The 23,368-nt window shown below is 46.0% G+C and overlaps 1 pseudogene; it reads right to left on the bottom strand.

Moving 5' to 3' along the window:
- The window catches only part of LOC119378305 (tubulin monoglutamylase TTLL4-like), a 123,464-nt pseudogene that overhangs the window by 32,937 nt on the left and 67,159 nt on the right, over positions 1–23,368 (bottom strand).

Genomic DNA, 23,368 nt, shown 5'->3' on the forward strand with positions numbered 1-23,368 from the left:
GAGCACCAACAGGCAACACCACCAGCACGGACCACGCTGAATGAGGACTCGAGGAAAACAGGCAGCAGCAGGCACACAAGCATAAAGAAAGAAAAAATGGCGCTCACTTCTACCGCCTCTGTACCTCGGAGAAAGCACGACGGCCTCCGATTGGCTGTAAGCGCTGCGAGCGGCCAGGATCATTTCTTGCAGGGGGTGTTCGCCCGTGCACCACCGGGTCTAAACCACTTTTTCTAGGGTGGCGCCGGCAGTTTTCCCCGCCACCGAGGGAAAGCCAACTTGCTGGGGCACTTTTGAGGCACATGGAGTTTGATATATCGGTTGTCGTTGCTATTTTCGTTCTATGTAACAGTAACTGTTGCTATATATTCTCAATGTAAATTTACCGTGTTTAGAAATTGTTCGATATACGGGATAATTTGATATAAACGGGTTCGATATAGTCGGGCTCGACTGTATCTAGCCACCAACGTCTGGGTGCTCTTGTGGTTGCCTCCATACAGCTCAGACCACTTATAATGTAACCGCTTACAGTGCAGTACCGGCTATAATGCGGTTTTTTCTAACTCCCATTTACCCTCCCATAGAACTCCATGTATACGCATACCGCTTATTGTGCAGTCCCCCGACATGAAAGACCGGTTATAATGCGGCTGCCGGAACATTTTCAGAGATGCGAGGGAGTGAGCGTGCTTCTCAGCGGAGATGCGCCGGCGGGGAGAGAGCGGCGTGGCGTTACGAAGGAGGAGGGGACGCGGAACAAACGAACAAGGAGCGGGAGGAGAAAAAAAAGGGGGGGATGGCGGTGGGGGACAGCAGCCCGGCGCGGGTGCGTGGTGTGAGGAGGGGGCGGTTGCGTGGCCGACGGAGAAGCCTTTGCCCCCTTGACATGCACACTTTGCCACGGCCGCATGACATGCGCGCTCCGCTACGTACGGGCGCCCGCTTCCGCATCAAGAGCGCGTTACCGCTATTTGTCTCCGTCGGGAAAATAGTTGCTTCGTCGTAGAGCGCAGATATCGCGCGTGCAACCTCGATTACCCCGCAAGTAGCAATGCTTTGAGACGCGATTGAGCTTTCGCCTTTGCCACCAACAGGTGGACTTGCAAGCTTGAGAGACTTTTTCAGGATAGTTGCCGCGACTGTTCTCCCGACCGTGAACCGAAACTGCATTTCACGCATGATGCCCTCGGTTTAGCTCGCAAGTGCGATCTCTTCTACGTCCGATCTCCGTGTTGCCTAGGGCAAGCTTCTCGCGGCGGCATGCCAAGTTGCAACGCGCACACTAGGCCTAACGAGCGCTAGCTGCCATGTCGGCGGCCGCGGACTACAGAAGTTGCGGTTTGGTGCCGAGTCAATGAAACATTTTGCAGTTGTTGCATTTAGAAGGCGTGACCTACATCTTTAACGAAAACGCGGGCGTGCATGTGAAACACTCGAGTGGTGGTTTGTCGTCGGCAGCGTTTTCGACATGGCGCACACGCAGTGTGCTACCGCAGCGACTTCCCGTGACGGCGCATTTTTTCCGCGTTCGTTATGTCGGCACCGCAGGTCCGCGCTAACCGTTCAACATTTCCAAATGTAAGCAGACGCAAACTTACGTCCCAGTCGCATGCCTCGATAGTCGGAATCGCGCGCCCACCCGTTGGTCATGTTTTGCACACGTGCAACCTTTCAAAAATGTTGTTTTGGTTATAGTGCGGTACCACTTATAGTGCGGATATTCGCGACACTGGCAACTTACGTTATAAGCGGTCTATGCTGTAACTTGGTGAGGACCAAAATTAGCACATGAGTACATAAGTGTATGACGAACACGACTGACAGGTTGTGATCTGAATAACGTGACTTGCCTGTCGTGCATGCCATGAAACCCTTCCACCAGTCACGTGCAGCACATACCAGGATAACACGGGTGTGCCACAGGTGATTCACAGTATATATCAACCCAGGAACAACGAGAATAGACTGGAAATCTTAATGCGAAAGCATTAAGGAGCTCACAAAATACAAGGGTGTTTCCAAATTCCCTCTCACAGATATGCAGCTGCCATGAGCACTTCAATCACCAGAACACCACAGCTACGGCCCCACTGTGGCTCGGTACATGGTAATGATTCATCCAGATGATGTGGTGAGTAGGCTGACAGGGATATGCAGAGCACACAGACCTTTGTGCCTCTGGTGTCCGTATCGCCTCTCCCAAGCGGCCAGCAGCAGGTTGTAGTAGCGGCGGTGGGCAAGCAGGGTCACATCTCCATGGCGGCCACCTGGAAACACCCGCTTGAAGGATCCACAGCGCGAGAGCTCATCCTCGCTCTGCACTAACACCCGGACGTCGTCGGGAGTCAGGCTTTCCAGCAGGCCAGATGTCTCTTCCTCCTGCAAAGGCATACATACGCATGAACACCTCAGCCACGCAGCGACCAACAATTGCCCTGTGGTTGTGCTCTAATTCTGGCCAGCACTGAAGCCATTCTACTTTGAGAGGCTAAGAGGAGTGCTTTTAGCTAAGTCATCAACTGCACTGAAAATGTTTAATTTGTAATTCATGCCACGTTGCATGGACAAAATTTTAATTAAAAATCTACAAAAAGCAACTGTCAGTGCAACATTCTGACACTTTGCTTGCGTCAACACATTGGTGTGTGCACTCTATGAAGACGCCAGTGACAGTGGGTTCAAGAAGCTCCACCTAGTACGACAATACAGTCGATCCCGGATATATCAAACTCGGATATATCGAATTATTGGCTATATCGAACAGTTGAGAAATCCCCTTGAATTTCCCATGCAAAAGTATGGGGCTGATGCACACGTATATCGAACTCCCGCACAGCGAAACATCCGATATATCGAATGCTGCGCCGTGCCGAACTCCAGGGAGTGCATTTTTCCTAACAAATTTTGGTCATTTTCGGCCGCGTTCTATTACGTTCCGATCACTCTTCGCGCGCAGGTGACGAAAAGTCGGTGTCGTTGCATAAGGTTGATTTGGTTCGTTGCGCAGCGCTTGCGAATGCACCGGCTTGTTTGATGCGCGATCTGCAGGTTGTAACGCGCGTGCATAGTGTTTTTCAAAGGGGCCAATTGCCGAAGGCACCAGAATGAGATTAATGCGGAGATACTCGGCAGTCTCGTCGCAGTGTTCGCATTCCCTTCCGATTGTTCGCACGCGATGGCATGCGGGCCCGAAAAGCATGGCCTTCGAGATCCGCAACGTCGTGACGTATTTTTGGCGTTTTCGGTTATAAAACGCATCTCGGAGGCTACGCTTTTTCTTGCTTTTCGCGCCAAAGCAGCGGCTGCTTGCTAGAAAGCTACAAGTGCCATCACCATCGCCAAGATGTCGATGGTGGCAACTTGTTGTCGTTCCTTCGTTGTTTGTGGGCTGCGTTGTCTCTCGCGGCTTGAGGACTCGTGTACTTCTCGCTTCGTTCCTGACACATCCTCATTCGGGAGTCGAACTAAACATGGACCCGCTCGTAGCGATAAAATGATGACTGCTGCTTGTAACGGCGTCAAGCAAAGCACCCTCATGAACCGTTTCCTTGCGGGCTTTGGCGCCAGGTGACGATTTTGGGTGTGTCATGACCGCTCACAACGGCGTACGGTGCCTTAGTGAAATGTGCAACTTAGCATTTCCGGTCGCTCTCTTGGACCGAGTAAAGCAAGCAACTTCATCGGTGCAGACGACGACGTCCCTGTTTCTGACTGCATCGATGCCGCGATCAAGGCTGACGTTGCCAGTGCCGCGGAAGTGGACCTGTGCGGTTGTGAACGTCACGCCGTCGCTAAGTCAACACTGCCGCTAAACAACCTCTTACCGCGCTCCAGAGCTTGCATCGGCGTTCAGCGTCAGTCACCGCTGTTGTGGCCGAAGGCGCTGAATTTGCTTATTTGGAAAGCTTCAATCATATTTAGGATGACGATGAACTTGACGGCGCTAGGAGCAAGACAGGTTTACGGACTATTTTCGTGCGAAATAAAGTGCGGTAACTTGCAAAAGAAGTTCCACCTTGTTATTTAGCATACTAGTTGCGAGCGAATCGTCAGCACTGTTACGAATTCCGGAAACTGTTTCGAGACCTGCAATGCATTAATATAAGCCTTAAATACGCATATTTTATATTTCGAATTATCGATATATCGAACTATTTCGCGATCCCCTTCGAGTTCGATATATCCGGGATCGGCTGTATAAAACCACGGTTAACTAGAAATCTATGAGAAGCAATTACAGTAAAAGCTCGTTAATTCAAAAAATCGAATAATTCGGGCGTGTTTCCCGGTCCCGGCCAGTATATGCATTGTTTAATGGCATCAAACTATCGTTATTTCGGCCACATTCGGCCACTACCTGGTTAATTCGGACAATCCTCTGAGTGCGCTGAGCGCTGCAAATGTGAAACACAAAAGAGTGAAAACGGTGTTCGCAGACAAGCGAGACGAGGTGGCAATGTCCGCATCGTTATTTTCATCAGTTGGCGAGCATGGTTTTATTCACATGCAGATCCAGCAGGCAGCAGCTTTGTTTTAACTCGATGAAATGTGCACGCAATGTCACAAAACTCAAACATGGCGGAAGCTGTTGAAGAGGAAGAGCTTTCAGCTGCAGTCGGTATGCTAGCAAAAAACATATTTGCTACATCACGATGGACAAACTATCAGCTGCCAGCCACTTTAGCTGTGTAAGAACTATCGTCCGGTGCACATGGTGGTAGTTGTGGTAGTACGTAATAAGGGAGGGGGGTAGAGCACGTTTCGAATGGGAGCCTGGCGCCATGGTCAATTGAGAACGAAGTTGCAGGATGACGAAAATTGTGGCTTTTATACTGCTCTTATGCAAAACAAGTACCGGATTTATGTATTCATCAAGAAAATGAAGGTGTATTGATGCAACAGATATTGTTTATTGTTTTCTGGATACTTTCCATAATTACGAATTCGGTTAATTAGGACACTTTTCAGCCCCGTGAAATCCGAATTAACGAGCTTTTACTGTACTTGCTTCCTTGTCTGCTGGCCAACTCCCCACTACACTTCCTGGAAGGTTGGCAAGGCGCCACCTTGTTTGAAAGTGAAGTAGCCTGCGTTGTCTTTTCACTTCACTCTTACGGTTTTACAAACTTGTTTATTTTGGTAGTGCCATGAGAATTCTGACAAAACTTATGACTGTCAATGAGGTATATCACAACATGCAAATAAGCATGTCATTCGAGTGCCTCACCACGTCCATCAGGCTTGTCTCGTAGTGCCTATGTTTGAGGAGCTCGGCTGGGGAGAGGGAGTATGTGTGCAGCAGAGGGTTCAGGGAGAGATCGTCTTGCTCTTCCAGACTGGGCAGATGAGGAGGAGAGAACACTCATTAGGACCATGCATGCACTCAATGGTGGCTCGCAAATACATTCGCGAAAATACAAACAGAACTGAATACCAGACAGTAACAAAGTTACACAAGCTTGTATGAACGTATTGTTACACTCAAACCTCATAACAACAGTCGCATCTGCCAAGAAAATAACTTCGTTATATCTGAAAATTAGTTATAAATGTTTATTTGTAACACTGCATGTATCACAAGACTAATCTTCATTTACTTCGTTATAACCGATAACTAGAGGTGTGTGAATATTCAAAATTTCGAATATTTTTCGAATAGTGTTTGCTATTCGATTCGATTCGCACTGAAATTTTACTATTCGGACTATTCGAACTTCCCAAAGACAAATGCAGTCAACATCCAGTTGAAAGTGACCCCTTCAGATTTTCAATATGCTTCACCTCACTACATTCTCGTACTGCGGCAAAGCTGCCTTTCAAGCTCCGTTACGGTCGAACTTTGCCAAGACTTAGTCAACGTCCGATTGGAAGTGGTCCCTAGAGTTTCAATATGCTTCACTTCATTACACCCCGGTATTGCGGCAAAGCTGCCTTTCAAGCTCCGTTACGGTCGAATTTTGCCAAGACACAGTCAACGTCCGATTGCAAGTGATCCCTAAATTTTTAATATGCTTCACCTCATTACCCCCGGTATTGCGGCAAAGCTGCCTTTCAAGCTCCGTTACTGTCGCAAATTTACTAACTCAAGAAAGGCTGGTTTAGCATGGAGATGAAAGATGTGGCAGAGGTAGGGGCTCAATTAATGCTGTTGTGGACCTGAAATTTGGGCAGGAAGTCTGAAAAATCGGAAGCCGAAGCTTTTTGGCATCCAAAATTTCAGATGTTCTTATATATCGACGTCTACGAGGCAGATTTTGAACTCCGGAATTGAAGGGAGCGCACCCTTGTCTGCCACATCAGTTGGGCTTCCACAGAAGTTGAAAGAGAAGGAGAGGCTGAGGAAATGTCATCTCTGCCTATCACGTGTAAAGTGTTGTCGGCAATACTTTGGTTGCACCAAATCATGTACATAAATACAATTCGGCCCCTACATTGCTTCATTCTTGATAAGAAAGACAACTATGAAATATGACCCCACCAGCGCTTCATCAGCCTAGTGAAAAGAAACACTTTCATGTTGCTATCTTACAAGAACATACTTAGGGATTCTCTGCAACTTTTTCTGTAATTTCACTTCGAATTATTCGAAAAATGTTTGAGAATAGTCGAAAATTATTCGAAAATTATTCGATTCGATTCGCACTCAATCTTTATTATTCGAATTCGCTTCGCACCCAAAATTTTGCTATTCGCACAGCTCTACCGATAACTCGTTATATCCGCGTTCGTTATATCGACATTTGAGTTACTTTTTCAATTGAGCTGCAGCCCCTTCTTCAGATCTACTTCTCTTATCAAGCTGTTGAAATGATGCCGTAACCATGAAATAATTTGAAACATTGAAGTCATGAAAATGTTTCACTTCTTCATAACTTGCCCATTAAAACAGGGAATACTACAATTAAATAACATTGCAGTCATATGGAGGCAACTGAACTTCCCAGGTGGTTCCTGGATTTGCTGCTCTAAAATTTCATTTTCTCTTGGACTCCTGGTTCCAAAAACCCTTGCACCAACAGATGGGCAGTACTACTTCATGGCCATCTTGCACATTTTTGGGCAGTTTTTCCTCAATTGTTTTATTCCCGGGAATACTTGTGGACACCTGGCATACATCAAACACTAACTACAAACACAGGAAATTTATCAGCTTGTGAGTTTATGTGATCCTTTAGTGAATGACGACAAGGAGAACAAACGGCACTGCCTCTCTCACCCGTAACATTCTAGTAGCCTCTCGTCGAGGTCATCCTTGAGCTGCTGGGGCAACTGGAAGCCTGCCAGGTTTAGCATGTCCTTCACCACCTCACTCTGCAAAGCAGTAATGGCATCGGATGACAGACTATTAATCCAGAAGAGCATCAACCATTTTCAGTATGCCATATGTCACTTTGCAGCGAAGAAATTTGTGACCAAAGATATCACAAACAAAGATTATGCTGTACTATAATGCAACCGAGAAAACAAAAAAGAAAATCATTATCCACTTGCTTTCTTCTAACATGAAGTTATGAAATCTACAAGGATTTCAAAGAAATATTAATTGCAGCATGCTTATGAGACACACAAGAAAAAACCAAGAAAACCACTGGCACAAAGATGACTAGTGTAAACAAGCAACTGTTTTAACATTCATGGCAGAAATATATGCAAAGGAAAAAGATTAAAAATAATGATAAATAGCATGAGTGCAGATAACCCTCTAGGGGGACAAACCAGTCTGCACCTTGCCTTATATTTTTCAGCAACGGCTCCATCAGCCGTGCATTTGATTAACAGGCACTCCATCATCGGTTAGTGAGGTGCACCGACACACACATCAGCACCAAACGGTGCATCATGAAGGCCTTGATGACTTCCCTTCTCTGATATCTTTGAATCTCGAACAATGGTGGTGCAATCAAAATTGTCTGAAACTCACACCTGTTGCAATGAGTACAAGTTTCCTGGATGTCTGATCTGTTAACAATTAGGGTGCGCAAATATTCGAACTTTCGAATATTTTTCTATTAGTTTTTTCTATTCGGTTGGTTCACACTGGAATTTTACCAATCGAAATATTCAAACTTTCGGAAAATAAATGTAAGGATTTCATTAGCTGAAAATTAAATCACAACGCTTCTAAATGATGCGCGTAAACCCAATTCTCATCACAAACATCGACCTGTTGGAAAGGTTAACGGCCGTCACCGCACCCCGCCGCTATTCCATACAAAGTAGCTTGACCAGTGCGCACAGACTAGAAAGAGTGCAGTGCAAAAGTGCAGCATCCATACCTCCATCCAATTTTTCGAGAGTTCCTAATAAAAATGCATCTGCACGTAATGTTACAAGCCCTTTCAAAACTCTGACATGCCCCTATGTTGACAATCGGAAGACAAAAAGGCAAGCACAATGCACCCTCACCAAACGTGAAATTTATTCTGCTCGCAGTTTCTTTCTTTCAGAGATCCAGTTTTGCTGGCTTTAAGGTCCCTTCTAGAAACGCCTCGATCGCTAGCCGATTCAAGGGCCATTACCTTGACAAGCTCAGTCTACACGGAGCTGCCCATCTACCCAATGTACCTTTTACCACAAGAAAATGGAAGATAAGATAATACTTTTTTATCCCACAGTACAACTTGTGTGAGTGGTTGGCATAGTACAGGTCATTTTATGCAGCTGGTTGCCGTTAGCTCCACGACAAAGCGAAATCAGCTTGTTAAGAGCTTTGAAGGACATGGCTACATCGTGCCTGCAAGCAGTCGATATACGCAACACGTTGTGAATACAGTCAAACCCATTTTATAATGAACTCGAAAGTGCCGCGAAAAGTGGTCGTAATGTCAGTAGTTTGTTGTATATGACTCGCCTTTAAAACGCGTGCAAATTAGCAAACATGTCAAACAACCCCTTCGTTGACAAGTATTTTTCAGTAAAAGTCAAGTATTTTCGCTTCATGAAGAGACTGCTTGCTTGCTCATGAACAACTAAAACTGTGTTTGTGTTGAACCTGCTGCCACTGGCAGAGTGCACAATGCCTGCGAAGAAATTCTCTCAGATGTTTTCAATATCTCCACTCCTCGTAACGGCTTCGATAGCTTCCCATCAGCCGTGCCAAGGTGAGCGCACCGGGAGCTGCGTTGCTTCGGCCTGAGAAGAGCGATGTTTGAAAGTTTGAATGTCATCATGATTCGTTATCAGCAACTGTATAAACGAAGTGTCAGTGAACCGCAATCTCTGGATAGCAGCTAAGTAACCACCGGCGCATCTTGTAGCATGCAGTGCCACGTTTGCGTCGACTCTGGTGGCATGAAGATCTACAATGGCGATAGCAACGCTTGAGTGGCAGTTGATAAGGAGTGGCGTATATGTTCATTTATAGCATCTTGCACATGCTTAAGATCTAATTTGTTCACATTTAGTTACCTTTGTCGTGACATCCATTTAGGGCTGCTAATTACCACAATAACAACAAATTTAGTGACTCTACAGAAAAAAACAATGACTGCAGGGACAAATAAGTTATGTTTTTACAATGAACAGAAACGTTGGCATGTACAGTCAAATCCCGCTACAACGAAATTGACGGGACGCGCGAAAAAGTTCGTTGTCGCGAAAGTTCGTTGCAGCGAAATTTCATCTATATACCACAAAGTTAGGAATATCTGATGATCATGACTCGTCCTTTGGGTCCCGGCAAGTGCATGCATTGTCCTTTGCATTTAACTGTCGCTAACATCGGACGGCACTTGCCGCACACCCGTGTGAATGTATTTGCTCGCGTATAACACGCACAAAAATATACAGAAAATTTAGCGCTAAAACTCGGGGTGCGGTTTATACGCGAATTTTGTTGCGCAAGTTTGCTTCACGGCAACGCAATGAAGGCGGCTTTGCGTCAATAGGCGAGTTATACACGTGGGTTATACACGAGCAAATCTATGCCGGCTACCCTCGAAGCGTGCCAAGCGCGTAGCGCCGCGAAGGAGCGTGCCAAAGTTCGGTAGAGGCTAAGTGAAAACGAAGTGCCGAAGCTCCGCACTACCACAGTCATAAGCGAGAGAAAGGAAGTCGAAACGCTTCGTGTCGTTTTACGACTTTGTTGCCTTTAAATCTTTCTTCCGGTGTGTTGCTGCGTACTTCAGCATATTCGCTATCGATAATCGTGACGATAGCGACGGCGGTCTCTGCCACCGTTTTCTTGCGCAGCGCTTCCGGCAAACGGTAGCGACGGTAGTTCCGTTTTCAATCTGTGCGCGCTGGCCGTGCGTGTGCCTTCAGAACTGCGTCGTTGCTATCTCTGATCGCGTCTACCGTGGTTTTGGCCGCAGCATTGCATTGAGTCGGTGCGCGTACGTTCGATGGATGCGCGCATACTTCGTGGTCGCCCGTGGTCGCGTCGACACGACCGCATTTGTATTCACAGCGGTTGCGGCAGAATGCAGTTACGCTTGGTACTAGGTGCGCGCTGGCGGCGCGTGTGCCTTCAAAACGCCATGGATGTCATTCACGATCGCAGGGCTTGTGACGACGAGCAGTAGTTTTGTTTGAGTGCTACGTCAAAACAATGGCGGGAGTTCATCAACGATTCTTCCGCAGCCCGCACGCTCATCAAATCCGTCGGCAGCATCATGGCGGATGGACGATCTGTCGCCGAGCATCTCAATGGCGAAAAATTTACCGGGATGTGCGTGAGGTGGCAGAAAGCATGTCTCCGATGAAGACACGGGTCTTGCGATGCGGCCGCACGGCTCTGGCAACGAGAAATGGTCGAATTTCTAGCGGAATTTCGCGGCAATCCTAGGCAAGCTCCTTTTCCTTATGTGGTGGCACTTGCGAAAACTTCGTTCCAGCGGAAATACCCAGAAAAAGTATTCGTTGTGACGAGACATTTTCGCATTGTTTTCTATGGGCGGCTGACGGGGAATCGAAAATTATCGTTGTGGCGGAAATTTCGTTGTAGCGGTATTCGTTATAGCGGGATTCGACTGTACACCGAAATCTTTATTGAAAGAATTTTAAAGCCCAACGAAATTGCACACACACACACCAGGATTGCCAGATGCTACCGAGCTAACACGCAAATAATCATCGCAAAAGAAGCCCAAAAGAAGCGGAAATTTAATAAATTATCCCATTCTTGAAAATATTTTTAATCATAATAAAAAAAAATATCACTCAAATACGAAGGGGAGTTGAAAAAATAACTTTATTTTGTACAGCGAAAATATGCGTAACTATGACGGAAAGCACATATTTACTTTTTAACATTGTCTGCAGGGTAGTTCTCCATTCGGTTGAATGCACGTTTGGCGGTGCATGATTAACGTTACTTGTTGATTACCCCAACGTATGTTTGACTCACTCACTACACAAAGTCATCGACAAACGCACTATTGGTGAACGTGATGATCACTAAAATACTATGTTTGCTGGGAAAATGCAATAAGCTCAAGAAATCGCAACAAGCGACTGAAAAATTCTACAAGTGACTTGGCGAAAAAAGAAGCCCAAATCCGCTTATTATAAGCTGAACTGGCAACTCTGACACACACACACCACAAAAAAGCCTTCAGGTGCATCACCTTACTTCAAATAACTGGGTGATAGCTGCTTGCCTATGCCCGGTTGTAGAACTTCTGATGGCCTTGTCCAAGTTCTCTAAGTCATTGACGTGCTTTTCTGGCAGTCCCCTCGAGAATACAAGCTCCTTCAGAGCGGCAATGTGTTCATTTGCCGTTGCAGAGCCTACAGATACCGGCAGACTGTCTTCATCCGAGGATGGCACCTCAGGACAGGCTCGCACTTCACGGATGATTGCGCTAGGTCGTCAAGTTCTTCAGTCACCCAACACAGCATCATCCACAGCAACAAAGTCGTCGAGGTCGTCTGCGTCACTTACAAGTCTAGCTTCAAACGGCTTCCTGCTATGCTTGCCGTGCATCCTCTGAGGCATCAGGAATGACAAACGTCCTCGACTGATGCTGGCAAAGCCGATGGACTGACAAAGCCAGCCTTTTTAAAAACAGTTTTGCATTGTTTCACATGTCACATCCGCCCATCCTCTTCCGATATCTGAACCCGCCCTCCACCAGTCGATCTTGAGAGTCTTGTCTTGGCGGATGAGGATGAGAAGTCTCTCAATACGCAGCAACGATAATTGATCTTGAAGTTCTGAATTAGCCTATGTTTGAGGTGGCATAGGGCGGCAAAAAAAATTATTTTGATGGCTTGCAGCTCAGGGTATAGCCGATGGAGTGGAGCAGTTCTCGAGGATTAGGAGGATACTCCCTCTTCTTGGCCACCATTTCGTCACCGAACTCCTTTAGCCACTCACCGAAAGCTCATCCAGGCTTTTTGATTGTGCCTATACCAAACAGGCACAACTGCTTAAAGCACCTTGGCTCTTTTGACTTTCCCTACCCTGAAAGGAAGGCTACTCGTCGCTAATGTCCATATTGCAGCAGGTAGCATCATCACACACACCTCGCTGTTTTTTCCCCCCCACACAACGCGTCGCACTTTTCAGTGAGTGGGTCTTGTTGGGCAACATCTGGTAAAACAACCCAGTATCATCTGCATTGTAAATGTCACGCTCACTGAACTAGAACACATCACTCATGTTGTAGACAGCCGTCATTCGCCGTGTCTTTGTTGACTGCTGCTTCTTCACCAACAACTGCCCAGTTAGACGATCCATGATGTATTTTGAATCGCTGCAGCCACCTCCCCTCTAGGCATGAAATCTGATAGCCTAGAAGAAATGCAAAGTCACTTGCTTTCTCTTATCAGCAGGCATCCACTGATAGGAATGCTCTTTCCCCTAGCATCCAAGAACCAGTTGAACAAAGCATCTTCTACATCCTTGTGTGTTGCTTCAAGTAAGCGCCGCTTCTGCTTGTTTCGTCGCCGCTAAAGTTGGTCACGGCCTGCAACTTCTTTTCGTCTTGAGGACTATCAAGATCGTTGACTTCGAAAGATTGTATTTCTTCGAGACATCTGCATTTTTCATCCCCTGTCATGTCACGAATATTGACAAGCTTTGTTCTGATTAGGATAGCTTTCCTCTTCTTGGGTGCACTCTCTAGCAATTGCACAAGCTACAACCCGGGCACTCCGGCGGCACCAGTGCACACACAGCACAAACAGCCGTCTTGTCCTTTTCACAAAAATGATCAGAAGACCATTCTAGAACGTGGCTCCCAGAGAAGTAACGCCACTCGTGTTCAGAAAGCATGAGAAAAAAAGAAAAGAAGGAAAATAAAAACGAGGTGAACTGATACGAACGCAGCTCAAGCCACTCTAACTCGTCCACGTGGTTCGCTAAAATGCAACACAGAATGCAGTGCAACTGCACTGTAAAAAAGGAGCGCGGATAGAGATGGTACTGGCGCACCGCCTTCACAACAGATGAACTCTCTGATGACGGCGGCGATAAGTAGCTGTAACCTTTTTTTTTTTATTATTCATGAATAGGGTGGCGCCCCCTGATTTTCATGTACGGTGATTAATAAGCATGCTTTCGCTGGATCAAGGCGCCGGACGCTACTTTGGGAGTCGGAAACACATCATAGACGTGTTCTTGGTTGGCGATATGCTTTACTCGATGCGCAGGCAGCTAGCACCGGTAAAATTTAGCCTTGGCAAGGCAACCTCAGATGTTATCTGGTAACTTCCCCGACATTGCCTCCTCCACAGCTGACGGCTGCTGTTCCAACATCCAAGGCATTCGTTGTAGATGGTTTAAGTCGTAGCTCTAACAACGGCGTCAGAAAAAGTTGCTGTGCAAAAGCTGATCGCCAGGCTTCGTAGTCCCTCCTAAGTTTTTCTTCCTCGCTGCCATTCTGCCTCTGGAGAAATGCGTGGTAAGTGAGTGACCTTGCTCACTATCGGTCATTATAACCGATAGATCATTAGAAGTGGGTTCAACTGTATAAGGTAATACAAATGGCTGCTCTTTAGACTTTGCTTTAGGTTCCGCCGTGATCACAATGTATTGTCAATAGGTGCGGTTCTCACGCGCATTTATACAGCGTGCAGTGGCAACAACAAAAGAAAACAATCGTACCTTGACAGTGTAGTCGACAGGTGTTGCAGATCGTAAGCTGCGCAAGAAAAAATAGCAGGCAAAGGTGAATCAGAAAACTGATAATATTAGAGAACATCACATCAGAGAACACTGTAAAGACAATAATCCAAGTGCTCTGTCTGAGCTGTAGAAACAACAGATTTCTCCTCAGCTCATAGATGAAGTCATGTGAAGCGATTTCCTGATCAGAGAATTCATTGCAACAAAAATATGACGCCAGAAACAGGCGATGAGTAATGACAAATATTGCAGCATTTCACTTGTAACTGGAGTCAGAAGAATTATGCCGAAATAGAGACAACACAAAGATGTGTGTACTTGAGGCACACATATTTCCTTTTTTATTTAGTTATTTTTTAATTAGTAAAGCTAACTCGGTTATATCGCATAAAAAAATGCTTTAAACTGAACTTGTCCAGTTTCAACAACTTCATACTCGATCATAATAGCCAAAAAATGCAAAACTACCTTCACAGCACGATTCACCAGTGCTGAAATAAAGTGAAGTGGTGATACTGATAACCGCTTTCAGACATGAACGCATTAGTGTGAAATTAGACAAAATAGCTTTGACATCAGTCTAAATAGATTTAACTATTTTTTTTTGCCTGCCAATTGTTTCGTGTTAAAAGCGCCCCCTTTTTTTTTTCATTCTAAATCAACCTTGGTGCCTGGAAAAACCAGGAATCAAAAGGTCACAGCCTAGAGCTGTGTGATGAATCACGAGAAAGGAAGTCGTCCTACCTAGGTGAGATGTTGACCTCCAAGAGCCATGGCTTCAGCTGCTCGTCCAGCAAGATGTCAAAGCCGAACAGCTCATAGCACGTGTAGCGACTAGATGTGTGCCTCTGGATCAGCCGGTTCATGGGGCCCTCCGCACTGCACAAGCGAGTAGGCATTGCACAACTGTTTTCAAAAATTTTGTTTTTCTTTTGCGCACTTGAAATGGTCCAAAGCGGCGCTTTGCATTTGCAGTAAAAGCTCATTAATTTGGAAAATAGAATAATCTGGACGTGTTCCCTGGTACAGGCCAATATATGCATTGTTTAATGGCATCACTCTCTCAAAAATCTGCTCACATTTCGCCGCAACCCGGTTAATTTGGACAATGCTCAGAGCGTGGCGAGCGCCGCAAATGTGTGACGCAAAAGGGCAAAAAGTGACTTTCGCTGACAGCCGAAATGAGGCGGCACTGTCCGCATCGTTATCTTCATCAGTTAGTGACCACGGTTTTATCTAGAGTGACACCTAGGTCACTCTAGTTTTGTCCACATGCGGATCTGGCCCTCAGCAGATTCGTATTAACCTGATGCAATGCGTGCGCGATGTCACAAAACTCAAACATGGCTGAAGCTGCTGAAGATGAGGTTTCAGCCGCGGTCGGTATGCAGGCAAAAAACTCGTTTGCTACATTGTGATAGGCGAACTGTCAGTTGCCGCCCATTTTATCTGCGAAATAACTATCGTCACTTGCACATGGTTGTGGTGGCAGTACATAATAAAGGAGGGGTGCAGAGCATGTTTTGGGCTCTCATGAACACATTTTGTACCAGCCACGAACCCCGCATAACTACGTGCCAACCACCAATTGCAAATTTGCATTCGTGATATGAGCGCCGCCGATGCCAGCAAAGCACGAAAAAATTTAAGGCTTTCATAGAGCGTTTCAAAATGCTCCATGATGCCGAACACAAAGGCTACGGCAGAAGAGCAGACGACTCGTCCGGCTTTCCCCGATGCGCTACTGCATGAAATCTCCGCCAATACGCCAAATCTGCTGCCGCGTGAAACCAATTGTTCCTAGTTGTGTGCAGCTCGTTGCCTACTAAGCTAACGGCATCACTGCCAGGGCACTTGCTGTATCCCACGCACGCGTTTGCTGTGAAAGCGTTCGATATGGCATGCCCGCTCTGTTCTGTTCCTGACTGCACACGGGTGAAGCGATGGTGAGCTGCTTTCGTTCGTGAAGGCAACGCGTCTGTGCGGCACACTTAGCAGTCCTCGCAAAAAGAGGCAGCATGAATGGCGGCACGGTGCATTTGGGTTATCGCCTATTAAATGTGTGCAGTACGCATTGCAACTGCGCTAGGCCACATGCACTACCGAGTAGTTAGCTGAAGATACTTGACATAAGGGTTGTCAGCGATTAAGCCATACTGGCGTGTTTGCTGCCTGCCGCCATCTCGCCTCCACGCATTTCCGCTGCTTATCCGTAAAGACATCGCCGCACTGCACTATGACAGTGGCCCCTTCAGATTTTTTTTTTATATGCTTCAAACCATCACACTTTGGCATTGCGGCAAAGCTGCCTCTTGGACTCTGCTACGGTGGCAAACGGATCGACTCGTGAAAGCGCTAGTTAGAACCTACGAGATGATGGATGCAGCAGAGGTGGGGTTTTAATTATTGCCATTTCGGACCTGCAGTATGGGCACAAAGTCAGAAAAATTGGATTCCGAAGAGTTTTGAAGTCCGAAATTTCAGATGTTCTTGTTCATTGATGTCTATGGAACTTGTGACGGTGCCGCGAAAGCATCCAAATTTTCAAGCATGTCCGAAAACTCGGCAGCTGACTGTACTCTTCTAGCTCAAATTCATTTAGTGAGAACAATGCAGCAATTGGCTGAATATATAATATTAGAGCTGTGCGAATAGCAAAATTTTGGGTGCGAAGCAAATTCGAATATTGAAGTGTGAGTGCGAATCGAATCGAATATTTTTCGAATGTTTCTAGAATATTTCTTGAATATTTCTAGAATACTTCGAAGCCAAATTGCAAAAAAACTAGTTAGAGAGGATTCCTAAGCATATTCTTATGAGATAGCAACATGAAAGTGTTTCTTTCCGCTAGGTTGATGAAGCACTGGCGGGGTGGTGTTTCATAGTTGTCTTATCAAGAATGACGCAATGTAGAGGCAGAAGTGTACTTACCGTATAACGCGTGTAAGGGCGCACTTTTTTTCAAGAAATGAGGGCCAATTTTCAGGGTGCGGCCCATACACGCGACATTTTTTTTTTTTTTAATGTAAAAACGCACCAGTTAGCGAACGAAGGGCGTTTATTGCAGTATACGACATTTCTTACGACATACGTGCTCAATCGTCGTCACTCGGCGAGTCCTCAGACTTGGAGTCCAAGATGAGATGGTGTGCTGCGAAGCGCCGTCACTCCACAAGCAGTCATCTTCCGTGCCATCCAAGCTGTTAGATATCCCGGCGACTTTAAAACTTCGGGACACAATGTCCGTCGACACCGAGCTTCACGCAGATAGGATCCACCAAGTACAGTCGCCGAGGCTAGTCCCTTCACACGCAGCATGTTCGTTGTGAGTGCAAGACCATCATTCCGCACTTCAGTCAATAGCGGAGCAAGTCTTCTTCCAAATCGGGAAACTTGCACTGCTCTCCTCGGAAAGCGCGCTTAGTGCTGTAGGTGTTTCGCAAGGCTTCTTTTTGAGCACACCAACGTCGAACACACTTCTCGTAAACGTCGAATTTTCTGCCGGCGGCACGTTTCCCATGCTCGAGAGCATACTCGATCACCTTCAACTTATAGCCAGCAGTGTAGCTATTCAGGTACTTGCCCATCTTGCCAAATGTGAACGCCGTGTAGAAAACAAGCTAGCACGAAGATCATCGAACAGTGCAGAAAACTACAGCAAATAGCTGGCCGAACTGCACAAACCGAACAACGCGAACGCCATGCCAAAGATGCCAAAGTTGTGATGCTAATGCCGATATGGATAGCGCCGATAGCGTGTTTATATAGAGATGTGAAAAGCTAATGATAAATTCCTGCTTTAACCTTTAGTTGGCGGGTCTGTGAATACTAATAAAAAAGTTAAATTTTTAGCCCACTTCACGAACATCTTAACACGAATAAAATTTAAAAATATATATATAGGCGCCATCTATCGACTACGCCTAGAAGCTTACGCGCGCGCGCATTTTGAATACGTATTGGTTGAGGAAAGTGTGGGTGCGGCCCTTACGCGGATTTTTTTTTTTTTAGAATATGCACTTCAAAAAAACGGTGTGCGGCCCTTACACGGGTGCGGCCCTTACCCCCGTTTATACGGTATGTACATGATTTGGTGCAACCAAAGTGTTGCCGACAACACCTTACACGTGATAGGCAAAGATGCCATTTCCTCAGCCTCTCCTCCTCTTTCAACTTCTGTGGAAGCCAACTGATGTGGCGGACAAGGGTCTGCTCCCTTCAAGTCTGGGGTTCCAAATATGCCTCGTAGACGTCGATATATAAGAACATCTGAAATTTTGGATGCTAAAAAGCTTCAGCTTCCGATTTTTCGAACTTCCTGCCCAAATTTCAGGTCCAAAACAGCATTAATTGAGCCGCCACCTCTGCCACATCTTTCCTCTCCATGTTAGAACCAGCGTTTTCTTGAGTTAATACATTTGCGACCGTAGCAGAGCGTGAAAGGCAGCTTTGCCACAATACCGAGGTGTGATGAGGTGAAGCATACTGAAAATCTAGGGACCACTTCCAATTGGATGTTGACTGTATCTTGGCAAAGTTTGACCTTAACTCTTTCGTTACCACGCCTATTCAAATCGATCACCGGTGATCGATGAAAAAAGCTGCCGATTTCGACGCGTTAAAAATTTTTCCCGTGCATGCTGCAGCATCTCGCGTTTAGTTCTGGGACTGCTCTTCTACAATCCGTTTAAATTTTCCCGCTCTGACGACGTTGCGATTTTTGACGGAGTTTTTCGCGAACGAATGCGCATGTGTTACTGGAAAAGGGGGCGTGGCTGCCACACTAGGGAAAAAAATGCGCAGCTCATGTTTGTGCTCCGTTATTATCAACATTTTGGTATCAAACGATTCCTAAGAAGCCAATTATCAAATTGTGTCGTCAGTTTTGCGAGGTAATAAATTTTGGCTGTGATAATTACATGAAAACGACACCTGCTACTCACTAGCGAGCTTTGCTTCCGAGTTTGCGCAATATTATTCAAATACAGCTCGTTTCTGAAGGTCCGTCGCGTCTCTAACGTGTTGATATGGCCTTTTTAGCCAGTTTGCAGCAGTTTTGGTTTCGTTTCTCTTTATCTATGCGAGAGGGGCGCATCGGGCGTTAGCGTCGGCGCGCGCGGCAATCTCTCGGCCGCTCCCATGGCGTCGTCAACCCGCGGGGCTGCGTCGCGGGAAAAACGTTCCGCTCGAAAGCGTGCTTAACCCGCTCACGAATTTAGTGAAGCTGAGTCGAGCTATGAGTCCGAAGACGACACCAGCTCATCTTCAAGCGCTGACAGCGACGATGCTTCGAGCCAGCCCGGGCCATCCTCAGCTGTGTACCTGTAAGTTTCGTTTTCGGCCTTGAGCGGTCTCGTCCGTCGGAAGCGCTTATCTGCCGATCTCGGTGCACGACCTTTGAGATGCCCTGGTTATCTGCAGGATACGCACAGCGCTTGGACAGGATGTGCTGCCGCCGGCAGCCAGGAAGCTTCAATTTTCACCAAGAAGGCCGCCCGGCGCGCATCTCGGCACGGCACACCGGAGCAGCGCAAAACGTTTCACGACGGCGCGCGATTTTTTTTTCCTGTTTTCAAAGAAACTCTTCAGAGAAACTCAGAGAAACTCTAATTTTGACCAGCTATCCTTCCGGTTGGAGCTCGCTCAACAGCTTCTCGAGGTGGATGCGGATGATGTTCCACGAGTGGAGCCTCCGCCAAAAAAAGTGCAGCACCACCACAAAAAGATGCCGAAAAAGAAAAACTGCCGCAAGTGCTATGAGGAACGAAAAGTTGAAAAAAAAATTGAACGTTCTTTGTGAAACCTGTGGCGTCCACCTGTGCTTCACGAAAACCAGAAACTGCTTCACCGCATGGCACGAGCGGTGAAGCAGTTTTCGGTCTGCAGTATTTTAGATCTGCGTGAAAAATGGCTTTATGCAGATTGTTTATTTTTCTTTTACAATATTCCTAGATCATTTTCCTTCAAAATGTATATTTTGAATTTTGTTTGTTCGTAATATTTTTGTAGATATTGTGTTTTGTTTGTACTGTTTTTCTCAAGTTCCTGCAAAAGTGGTAGATTTCAGATTTTTTATAAGTTTTCTAACATCTTTTTTGTTTTGAAACTTGTGTTATCTATAAAGAGCAATTCATTATGCACAATTTGGTGTGCTGCTATGTTACCTAGAGCATTATTTATACTAGCAATAAATTTCTTCCTCAGACCTATAAAAAATGGCCATTTTCATGCGGTAACGAAAGAGTTAACGGAGCTTGAAAGGCAGCTTTGCCGCAATACCGGGGTGTGATGAGGTGAAGCATACTGAAAATCTAGGGACCACTTCCAATCAGACGTTGTCTCTTGGCAAAGTTTGACCGTAACAGAGCGTGAAAGGCAGCTTTGCCGCAATACGAGAGTGTAATGAGGTGAAGCATATTGAACATCTGAAAGAGCCACTTTCAATCGGGCATTGACTGCATTTGTTTTTGGGAAGTTCGAATAGTTTGAATAGTAAAATTCCAGTGCGAATCAAATCGAATAGCAAACACTATTCGAAAAATATTCGAAATTTCGAATATTCGCACACCCCTATATAATATACATACTCAATTTGCACACATGCTGTTGGCTTGTGCACTGTGCACGGCACCAGAGGAAAGAAATGCCTAGAACTGGCTCACTTCATCATGCCATGCAGCAAGGCTGTTAGTGAGTGCTCACCAAGCTAACGTCTTGACTACGATGTCAACCATCTGCTCCCAGAGGCTGGCAAAGTCCACGCCCAGCCCTTCTAGGTAGCCCTGCAGGGCCTTGATGGACCTGCAAGGGAGACATAAGAGAGTTGCACGCAACCTGAAAACATCATCACTGTGCTGGATCACTCGACTTTTTTTAACAGCTTGCTCAATGGCACAAATGTGTGTTGGAATAAACACCTAAAACTTTCACCTATCACATACTTTGAAACATGCTCTGCCTTTCACTCAATTTTATCAGATGCCAGCAAACCAAGACTAACTGGATAACTACTAAAAATATAATAATAAAAATCCTGTACCACTTGTGTCCCTGGCAGTCCCCGCTCCCACCGGCCGTGTATGTAGCACTCTTCTTGTTGATGCTGTAGTTGGTCAGGTGCATGTACCGGTCGCTCAAGTCCTCACACTCCTGAGAGTACCTACAGGTGCAAGTTTCGTGATAATCAGTCGAGGGGCAAAACTTCAAAAAGCTAACAAAGTGTTGGGCTAGTTCGCACCGATGCATTTTCTGCAACCTGTGTATATACTCGTACGAAGAGCTTCAGACAGGGCAGGGCAATATAATCCACCTCTTTCGTTTTCCCTGTGCTGCCCTCTGCCGTTTTGATAGGGCTTTGGTAGGGGACGGGACACCGGTTATTGCCAGAAGCAAAGCCTCCGAGATGAAGAGACGTTTTGAGACTTTTTTTCCCTAGGGAAGGGCGCATGCGCAGGGACATCTTGAAAAAGGCGGGTTGTAGGCATACATCCTGTGACACCCTGCGAGATCCCTCCGCATAGTTTTCAAAAGCATCCAGAACAAAGAAGGGTAGCAGTTCGGGCTAGGTGATACTGCATGATCTTTTTCATAATAGTGCGGAAGCATGACAAAAGATAAGAGGGGACAATGATAGGCACTAACTTTCAAATTAGCTTTATTGTGAAACAAAAGTTATGTACAGCACTTAGAGTGACTAAGGAAAAACAGAATAAGCAAGCATGTGTTGAAACAGAATTAACATAGAAAGTGCAATAAAAGCGTGGTCACCACATGCACAAACCCGCACCTCCAAAAAAGTCAATTCTTTATCACATAGAGAAATGGATAGCTTACTACCATAGGAGTATCGCTCACACCCTATCTCCATGTGAAGATATGAAACCATGAGCTGTGGTCTGCCATGATGCTGACAACACCAGTGCAGCACAGACAGCTGTACGAAATATTTGTGGCGCAGCTGAGAACAAGGTAGAAAAACAAGAGAAGACAGGATAGGGTGCCCTATCCTGTCTTCTCTCATTTTTCTTCCTCATTCTCAGTTGCGCCACAAATATTTTGTTAAGCTATGCACCAACTCACCCAACGTTATACAGCAAAACCTCGTTTGTACGTACCTGCCAGGAACGCGGCATAACTACGTACTAAACAGTAGTACGCATTAACCCTTCGATACACTTTTTACACAATTGTGTACACCATTAGCTTTTGCTAGTTGCATCAACTAGTGGCTAAGTAAGAGCAAGATACTTGGTGCTTTGGATGAACTGAACCTCCTGCCTAATAAATGTGTCTTCATTAAACTTCATTTTGCAGTGTACTGTTGCAAATGATCCCTTTGCTGAAGGCACTACCATGTTCACCGAGTCGTTCGATGTGCCGCTTTTCGCGAGCCACATCAAAAGTACAATTTTTCTTTGCTCAAAATGAGCATACCTGAAAACGAATATGCACTATATTTCTAGCCTGAGATTTGATTCTAGTTATGCAAAAACGACTTCAGAATAAATAGATATTTCATTACAATTAAATTAATACTAATTACTATAAAATGAGTATACAGTATAGACCGCTTATAACGTAAGTCGCCGTAGTCGCGAATATCCGCACTATAAGCGGTACCGCACTATAACCAAAACAACCTTCTTCAAAGTCTGCACTTGCGACATATGCGATTTGGGGCGCTTACAACCACTTAAATCTCCGAATGTTCAAAAATTAACCGCCAAAGACCCGCATTGCCAACGAAATGAACACGGGGAAAAAAAGCAAACAAAACAAAGTGCCATCGCGGAAATTCGCCGACTACATTTCAGGCCACCTCAAGGTATGCGCATTACACAGAAACCATGTCGAATCGCGACCGAAATTTCACGTGCTGAGCGGTACCGATCGTTCGATTTCACGGGCGCGCACGCGATGCCCAAGACATTGCAATCGAATCCGGAACCACTATTCGAGAGTTGCATGTGCCAACCATGCCCTTGTTTTCATTAACGATATGATTCCCTTCCCTTCAAGTGCAGCCATCGCAAAGAGTTTCATTGATTCCGCACCAAACCGCACCTTTCATCGCCCGCGACCGCTACCGAAAAGCAACCAACGCTGATTAGGCCTAGCCTGCGGTTCAGCATGTGGTCGCGGGAAGTTTGTCCAAGACAACAAGAAGATCAGAGGTCGCAAAGATCGCACTCAAGCACTAACCCAAGAACAGCGCGCGTGATACGAAGTTTGTGTTCGCGGCCGGCAGATCAACGGCGACAAAAGCCCGCCAAGCTCGTTTAAGTCCGCGCACTG

The sequence above is a fragment of the Rhipicephalus sanguineus genome, unplaced genomic scaffold, assembly GCF_013339695.2.
Source record: "Rhipicephalus sanguineus isolate Rsan-2018 unplaced genomic scaffold, BIME_Rsan_1.4 Seq773, whole genome shotgun sequence".
NCBI lineage: Eukaryota > Metazoa > Arthropoda > Arachnida > Ixodida > Ixodidae > Rhipicephalus > Rhipicephalus sanguineus.